The sequence below is a fragment of the Sprattus sprattus genome (genome assembly GCF_963457725.1).
Source record: "Sprattus sprattus genome assembly, chromosome: 3".
NCBI classification, from domain to species: domain Eukaryota; kingdom Metazoa; phylum Chordata; class Actinopteri; order Clupeiformes; family Clupeidae; genus Sprattus; species Sprattus sprattus.
The window spans coordinates 49534134-49542231 of record NC_137922.1 but is presented as its reverse complement, the minus strand read 5'-3'; positions in this window follow the sequence as shown (position 1 = coordinate 49542231).

Genomic DNA, 8098 nt, shown 5'->3' with positions numbered 1-8098 from the left:
ATGTGTCCATGCCTTGGCTATCTCAGGAGTAGGAATGTGTGATCTATTGGCAGGGATAAATTCTCTGGTGTACACTGTTGGCACTGCGATTTTCTTGATGGAATTCAACCCTCTTACTTGTAAACCCTTGAGTCTTTTGCAGGAGACAATAGTTTCCCTTGAGGACATGGTAGATAACTTCAGCTTTATAGGTTCTGCACTCATTTCCAAAGCATCTGCCACATGCTCTAGAATGAAAGAGGAATCACTCTGGGAATCTAGCAAAGCATAAACAACAACTTCCTTGCCTGAGTCACTTGACACAATGACTGGAACTATTGCTGAAGTTTGAATACTACTGCCATCCTTTAAAATCCTGTTAGACATAGTTTCTGCAGTAATGTCTAGTGATGCAGAGCCAACTTGATTCTGCTGGGATTCCCGTTCTGAGCGGCCCTCATGTAAACAAGTGGGATGAGGTCTGGAACAGGAATCACAAATCAACCGCCTCTTACAGCTTCTTGACTGATGGCCCGGGTTCAAGCAGCCAAAACACAGATGCTCACGGTGAATGAATTGAACTCTCTCAGCAAGTGGTCGCTCGAGAAATCTGTGACACTTCTGGAGGCTATGTGCAGCTTTCTTACAAAACATACAAGAGGCCCAATTGTCAGTGATGTTGGTGTGAAGGCTCTTGGCAGAGGCAGCTGCACCTTGACTCTTGGTTTTGGACTCTTCTGGCTCACTTGCCCATATAGCTTGCTGCGAGGTTATTGGGTTGCAAGCAATACTAGCCTCCATGGACAAGAATGTTACAAAATAACTGAAGTTTGGAAAACGTTCATGCTCTAGTTGGTAAAGTGTAGCGCTTCTGTTCCATCCATGGCTTAAAAGCTCAGGCAGCTTAGCAACAAGTTTTTGATTCTCCATTGGATCATTGAGAACATGCAAATTCTCGTTACGGGTCATAGCACATTCACAACTACGCAGGAAGTCTACATACCGTCTCAATGCAGCACCATCTTTAGTAGCTATACAGGGCCAGGCGTACAATTTATCTCGGAAAGCCTTTGCAATGACAAATGACTGGCCATACCTTTCATCAAGCATATTCCAAGCTAAGCTGTATGAATCTTCTGACGCAAGCAGAAAATGACCTTCTAAGGCCTCCTTTGCTGTGCCCCCGACATATCTCTGGAGGAAGAAAATCTTCTCTATATCTGGGATATTCTTCCTCTCAATTAAGGTTTGAAAGGATAACTTCCAGTGATTGAACTGCAGTGGGTTGCCACAGAAGATGGTTGGTTCTGGAACTGGCAGCCTATTTGCTGCTATGGCCTCAGCCAAGGCCTTGACAAGATCTTGAATGTCATTTGAGCAACCACCCCTTGATGGCGCACTTCTTGGTTGTACGTCACACACAGGATCAGCTTGTTTAGCTACCTTCATAATCATGGAGACATCAGGCTTCTGAATAGCGAGATCTTGGTTCACGTCAATATTGGTTTCTTCGTACACTTGTAGCTTTGCCTGGGCAGCATTCAATTTCTTCAATCTTTCCAAACGCTCCACCTCCCTCTTTAAGTTTTCGACAGACTGTCTTCTGGCGGCATTCTCTTCTTGTTGTGTTCTCAACAGGGCAGCTTCTTGGGTTTGTCTTTTAATTTTTCGTTCAACTTCTTCCCTTTCTTCCTGGAGACGACGGGATAATGCTGCTGCTTCTTGGGCTGCAGTTATCTGCTTATCTTTGACTTCAAGTGCTTCCAATTCTTCTTGCCTGCGCTCCTGTACACTCATGATCTTGAGCACTGCTCTTGTAGAGGCATACTCTGCAGCAGCCTCTTGTCTTTTTGCTAGAGACTCATTGGAACAAATTGAACTGCTTCCACGGCCCTTATTAACAGAAAGTAAAATACTAGAGGCAGAGGATGCAAATACAGATTCGTCATCAGGCCAAAGCAGCTCTTCCTCGGCTCCTTGAATCTGAGACTTAACATTCTTAAACATAACCTTAGTAATAGAGGCGCTTTTGTCAAATTTGCGGCGCATGTCTTGAGTTGGAACGTCAAGTTTTCTATAAGCATCGTAAATATCATTAAGTTCAGTTAATTCCTTTTCAATGCGGGTTTCATGTTCTTGAAGAATGTCACTTGGAAGGTTTTGCTGCACAGCTCTTTTAGCCACTTTAGTCATGACTTTCCAACATTCATAGACATTGTCAAAACGAAGCAGCAGTAAGTTTAACTGGTCCATGTGTAGGGTTTTGCCCTTCTCCGTCAATGTACGTGATCGGTCACTTCTACGAGGCTCATTCTGTAGTTCCAATGCGCCTAAAGGCTGTTGCTCAACAACATCACACTCATTTGCCTTTTGAAGCTCTGCTGAATGCTGAGACTCCACTAAAGGCAGGCCTTCATCTCTACCAATCTGAGACATAGTGGATTGTGTATTGCCTATTAACTGTTACACTGAGAGGCTGTCTTCAAACAATTACTATCTACTAAACTTGAAGGGTTCATAAAACAACTTGATGACAGCTTCAGCTACACTTGAACGTAGTCGGCAACAACAATACGAACGTACATCAACATCATACAATTCAGCAACCTGGTGGTGCAAACATTTTCAATTCGGTTGCATGTCAAAACCCCCAATATCAGTTTGAAATGTCCTTAAATGTGGCCATCAGGCTAATAAAGACAACCCATCATCATTGTTCATTAAAGCTTCAAACCGTCTAAAAGAAAACATGAATGCTAAAAGCTGCTTATCTGTTTCATGCCGTTCCTCCACGCGTCTTCAATCGCTGAAGCGCGTTGTAAATCCGAACACAGTTCATGCGTGAAGTCACTTTAGGCAACGAGTCCAATTCGCTTACTTCTTCAGCGAAAACGTGGCTTTAATCCGAGAAACTTTCATTAATCCCCGGCAAACTGACGAATCTTCAGGTTGAGGATAGATAACCCGTGAGCCGATGCAGAGTTCTGCTCCGAGTTCGCCTCGAGTTCGACTATCACTCCCCTCCAGGAAAGACGCAAGGCCAAAGTTCTTCAGTTACTGATGGATTTATTATTCTCTTTAATTCAGTTGTAATCCAACGTCGAACTGGTTAAAAGCAGTAAAAACACAATCAACAGACAATCAAACCAAACAATCAAACCCAAAGAAATCAAAGAAATAAAGCATCATAAATAGACAAACATACCTCGTTGGCTGCATAACAATTGAGAGGGGAAATGAGGCAAGGTAAACGCAATCACATTCATCAGCTTGGACTCAGCGGTATACTAGCACGACCGCGAGCCGGCGTCTTAGGTCTCCTGGTCAGGTGTAATGAACGCTACCATAATAAGGGTGTGTGTGTGACCCCTGAACCCCATGACCTCACTTCCTATAAACTAAACCCAATCATGACAGACAAAAGGTAAAACAACTTATCAAACGAAAATAATCACCACAAGCAAAAACTAAGACAAAAAATAACAAAACAAAATCTAAACAGTTACATGTTGTATGATGCAACATAGCTTTACAGGACACATAAAATATGTCCAGTGACAACGTAAAGAAGGGGGCAACATAAGTACAAACCAACTATATTTATTGACTGATCTCGAAAGTATTTGCTTACAAAAGCTAAATAAGTCTTCACAAAGAAAATAACTCAGTGTTAGGGCAAAAAGCGAACATTCACACTGTACAACCTATGAAAAGTGACAGTGGAAGCCTACAAATAAAGAAATAGCCTACAGACCGCGTTAGCCACTTCACAGCGTGCTAGCCATGATTTTCTTTCGTTCCAATTCTTGCATGTAGGGTTCCACCCTTTGTAGAAACCTGTTGAATCGATACATTTGGGTTAGGAAGTCCTAATTGTTTTGTTGTCAATTTATCTTAATTAGTACGCCGACAGAGAAAAAAAATCTCCTTTTCCTGAAAGCAGTTCGTCGCCACAATCGCCCTTAAGGTCCGCCGCCACTGGTTTGAACTTTATTGTAGAAATGAACAGAACAGAACATACGATGGGGTGTAAACATCAGTGGTAATGGTAGTGTTGCATGCTGGGTGTGTGATTGTGTGTGTGTGTGTAGGGTTGTTAAAGGTGTCTACGAGCGAGACACGCAAGTATTAGGCTAGAGTGATTGACATTTAATAACAAATAAACATAGTAAGACTGACGGAGGAGATTAGAAAATAGTAAGAAAATATTAACCATGAGTGTGAATACAGGTCACTAGAAGTAGTATAAATAGCAGACAGTAATTCCTCATGCTTATCATTAGAGGTATATTATGTGTTCGGTGAAGTAAGGAAAACTGTCGCAACGAACGATATCTGCGGGAGGGCAGGTTGGTTATAGGCTTGGGGCCATCCCATCGGCCCATCGGTACCTAGGTGGGCAATTTATCGTGGGCCTTCTGCTGGGTGGGGGCCTAAGGCAGTTGCCTAGTTCGCCTTAATGGTAGGTCCGCCACTGAACCTACTACTTCTTTGCTTTCAGCCAGCTGCCTGTTGACATGTGAAGCAACAGTGGAGCTCGCTTCTTTTGCACAACACAACTTTTAAAAGTTAAATTCCATTAAAAGTTTTTTATCGTCCATTTCGCCGTATCACACTCACCATTCACTCAAACCGTAATGTTCGCCTACTACACAGCTTGACACGTTAATCTAATAAAATAATTAAATCATTTAAAAAAGCGTTAATCTTGCGAAAACTTTTTTACTTATTATTACATGGCTCTTTTTAATGCTGTAGAATGCTCCATTCACTTGAATGGGGCTTCCCAATGTTCTGCGGTCCGTTATTAGCCGATAGCGGACCGTTGCTATGCAATAATGACCGCTGTCAAGGAAAGTGACCTTTTTGCCTCTGATTCACGTCTTTTGTAGTGTGGGCAGTAGCACTTGTAGCAATTGTAAAAAGACACACTGTGTTAAGTTTTTTTTTGTTTTGGCAAGTAGCCGTATAATAAGCGGGATAATGTACAGAACGCCTGTCATTGTCGGGAAGGGGTCGCGTAGGGGTGCTGTTCGCGTAGGGGTGCTGTTCGCCCTGTCGGGGCTTATTTTCCTGACAATGACCTGCGTGCTATACATTATCCCTTACGTTGCAAATCCATGACACCGTTATGAGCTACGCGATTTCTAAACCCAATGCATTTCAACGGGAGCCAATCCATTGTGACGTAGACCAGCGATCTGGGCGACGCGACCGATGAAAATTCGAGACAGCACTACTTCTTATACTTCTTCTCATTCTTTGTACCGACTTCTGCGATTAATTCAGCTCGAACCACTTAACGTAGAAACTTCATTCAAACTTTGTCGCGTAGGTCTTGTAAACAACACTTATGCTATGTATTTTTCATTTTTCTGAACTTTATACTTTTTGAGATATTAAAGAAAAACTAGAACAAGTTTACCCATTGACTTAAATTGGGCCATTATGACATCATAATATGCTCGTTAAACTGGCTTGCACCTGTGCTTCACTGACACCTGAACCAAGGTTGCAAGGCTCCTCTTCTCTCTGTCCCTCTCAATTCAACTGTATAAGTAGGAATATTAAGTGACACCTTCCATACTCTACCTTTTTTTCTCTCCATCTTTCGCTCTTTCCCTCTCACACTCCATCTCTCTGCTTCACTCTTTTTTCTCTCCTTCTTTCAATAGTTTCCCTCTTCACTCTCTCTTTACTGTCTTTATCCAGAGACACTCTTGTTCACTCTTCTTTCCTTCTTCCACTCTTCTTTCCTTCTTCCATTTTTCTTTCCTTCTTCCACTATTCTTTCCTTTTTTCCTTCTTTCACTCTTTTTTCCTTCTTTCACTCTTTTTTCCTTCTTCCACTGTTCTTTCCTTTCTTTACTCGTCTTTCCTTTCTTCTTTCCTTCTTCCACTCTTTTTTCCTTCTTTCACTCTTCTTTCCTTATTTCACCCTTCTTTCTTTTCTTCTTTCCTTCTTCCACTCTTCTTTCCTTCTTTCATTCTTTGTTTTTCATTATTTCACCCTTCTTTCTTTCTTCCACTCTTCTTTCCTTTCTTCACTCTTCTTTCTTTTCTTCTTTCACTCTTCTTTCCTTTCTTATTTCCTTCTTCCACTCTTCTTTCCTTTCTTATTTCCTTCTTTCATTCTTCTTTCTTTTCTTCTTCCTTTCTTAACTTTTGCATTTCATGCACTGGTATTTCCTTCAGGAAATGCATTTTCTAGTTTATTTAAATAATTTGATTGGTCGGTTCAAACATCAGTAAAGAAGCACCGCGTAAAGCCCACCGCCACAGTGAGCAGCCCCAAGCAACTACCAAGAGACAACTGAAGAATCTGATTTTGCATTGTCATACAATCGTAAATAATCATATGTACTCTATCTAATACTATAAATGTATAACATACAATCACTTTGGGTAGCTTGGGGGAGTAGCCTAATAGGCTACAGCAAACAGTGCCTTTTAATAATCCACACTGAAATGTCTTTTGCTGCTGTAGTTTTCTTTGTTAGTACTTTTATAACCTCTGATTAAAACCGATATGTTCGTTGGGCAGCTGGTAAAGTAAGCTAGGCTTGAGTGCACCTACATAAAGTATGGCCTAAATCACTGGCAGCTCACTGACCTCCCTGGATTCCATTGCCTGCTCCCGCTACCTAAGCAGGGCCAATTGACCCTTCCGCGACCACTCCCCAAAACGGTAACTGATCAATCATAGCATAGCAACGGTTACTAAGCTCGGGACCTCAGTCAAGCGAGCCATTTTGATGAATGGAAGTCAATGAGAGATACGTCTGCTCGAGAAGAGAAAATGAAACGTTGCGCTTATGGAGTGTGTAATTCTGACAGCCGATATCCAAAAAGGCTGGAGGGAGGGGTAACATTTTATCCCTTCCCGAAACCCAAGACCCAGAGAGAGAATTGCCTGCTGTGGATCAAACAATGTGGACGACCCCCCCCCCCCCCCCCCCCATCAGCTGAATGTCAGCAAGGTAAACAGAAGCACCTACTTTGTTCCAAAAAGCTATGTCGCTGAAATCTGCCCACTGCATCGAAAACGTGAGAAAACCCCTGCTTAAAATACGGTTCAGTTTTACCACCTTACATGTTTGCGTAGCGGCGACTGTGTAGATAATAGAACAAATAAACATAGCTGGAATGAACCTGTTAGCCTTAGCATTTGTCTGTCTACAAACACGGCATGTAATGTCGTGGTTGTAGCCTATATAAGCATATTGCAGAGCCTTTTGCCTGCTTCGATCTGAGATCTTGCCGTTTTTTACTCTCCAGAGTAAGGACCAAGCGTATAAAGAATATTTTCCTGACAGCCAACAGAACAATTAATACAGACATGCACTAAAAAGAATTTCATTGTGCAATACTAATACACTAATCACTTTATTGACTGCTAGTCACAGATGGCATCTCAGTCAGTCTCAGTCAGTCTTCACAGTTTTTGTATTCATTGTAAAGCACCTCCGGGAAGTACTGTTACTGTATTTATTGTTCCTCAGGGAAGTAGGCTACTTTAATGTTTACCACCGCACTGCTGAACTCTTAATACATACATTAAAGTATATTGGAAGATGATGCTGACATGTTTAGACAGAGGAGATTGCTCAATGTCCAAGCTAACATGTTGTTTAGAAAATTCCACCACTGTACATATGGTGTAAAAATTAATTAGTTTAGAGCCTACTGCACCCCTCTCTATACAGCTCCACTCTGGGTGAATTACAAGAAGGAGAGCTTGCGTAAATTAAAAGTAGCCTATAATGACTGTCTTAGGATACTCCTGAAGAAACCCAGGAGTACTAGAGCCAGTCAGCTGTTCTGTAATGTGGGTCTAACCACCTTCATGGCCTTGCTGAGGAACCTTACTTTTAAGTTTATGTGTCGGCTGGACCGCTCTTCAAATGTTATAATTGATCTGCTGACAGACCCTGGCCGCAGCTCTGTCAAGGACACATCTAAGATCTGGGAACACTGGCATAAGTGCCTTTTTTAGCCCTTCTTTCCTTGTGTATTTATATGTATTTATGATTGTATGTATGTATATTTATGTGTAATTTATTGATTTTATGTATTGTACATCTTCCATGTGGGCCTTGAGCCTGTAATAAAGTTTATT